We start from the raw sequence: 1,491 nt of genomic DNA, 5'->3' as shown, positions 1-1,491 counted from the left end.
GAGTTGGGCATGTCCCAGTTGCGCTGCGCTGACTATGTCATTGTGTGGATGCTGTGAAGCATCCACACTATGCTCTCCTGTTCTTTATTGTGTGGATGCTGATGACGCATCCACACTATGTTATCCTATTCTTTATTAGTGTGGATGAAAGTACCCACACTCTTGTTATCTTCTTCTTTATTAGTGTGGATGCGAGCATCCACACTCTTGTTACCTTCTTCTTTATTATTCTGGGTTCCACGGCTGTTCTTTGACACCTAACTCCTTCAGCATACATTCACCTAGAAGGGCCATTGAGGTATCAAACTGTTCATCCTATTAAGGACATGTGTGCTTGTATACTCACCAAAGATAGGCAAACAGGGCAAAAAAATATATATAGTTCCTTTTATCCTATTCTTTATTAGTGTGGATGAAAGTGCATCCACACTGTTATCCTGTTCTTTATTATTATTGTGTGGATGCTGTCAAGCATTCACACTGTTATCCTGTTCTTTATTATTATTGTGTGGATGCTGTCAAGCATTCACACTGTTATCCTGTTCTTTATTATTATTGTGTGGATGCTGTCAAGCATCCACACTATGTTATCCAGTTCTTTATTATAATTATTAGTGTGGATGCTCGCATCCACACTCTTGTTATCTTCTTTATTATTGTGTGGATGCGTAAGCGTAAGGTATTATTATTATTCTGGTTTCTACCACTGTTTTTCTGCATCTAATTTCTGCAGCATACATTCACCTAGAAGAGCCACTGAGGTATCAAACTGTTTATCTCCTTAAGGACATGTGTGTTTGTATACAACTCTTTTATAACTTTTATACTTTTTAAGATATTCAGCTTTTTTTACAGAAATTTTCCCATTGGAAATGAATGGGGCAAAGTTAGAAGCTTAATATCTCCGTCATACCTTGGGCTAGAAATGTCATTTTAACTCTATTCAACTCGTGAGACGTTCAGCTACCAATGGTGCACAAATCATCTTGATATCTGTTATGGTTTTTTTAATAATCGACATTTATACTTGGTCTATTTGTCCATAGACAAAGCATGGGCCAATGCAGTGCAATGCCATTGGTAGCTATGCGTCACATGACTCTCCCCGTCTAGCAGCTGTCGCTATGCTTTTCCTCTTCCTCTTGCCGCTTTTGTGCTCCTATTATGCCATTCTTAAGGTTTATACACATATAATAGATGACAATCGTATATTTGTGTAGTCTTGTATTCAAACAACAACACAATTCTGGTAGTCTGCTGAGATGATGCTTCTGGCTTTGCAGGATTCCACTTGGTGTCGATCAGTCAGGCCCAGGAACGCTGGGCCCAATATTAATATATGGAGAACAGGACCTAATGCTAACTTAGCAGCTAAGCTAGCTACCGATATGCTAGCACCGGCATAGTGTGTCACGTGACTCCCCCGGTCTAGCAACTCTCGCTTGCTTTTACTCTTCTTCTTGCCGCTTTTCTGCTCCTATTATGCCATTC

This window comes from Monopterus albus, unplaced genomic scaffold, assembly GCF_001952655.1.
Source record: "Monopterus albus unplaced genomic scaffold, M_albus_1.0 scaffold259.1, whole genome shotgun sequence".
Classification (NCBI taxonomy): Eukaryota; Metazoa; Chordata; class Actinopteri; order Synbranchiformes; family Synbranchidae; genus Monopterus; species Monopterus albus.
The sequence above is the reverse complement of the archived record's forward strand: the minus strand, read 5'-3'. Positions refer to the sequence as shown.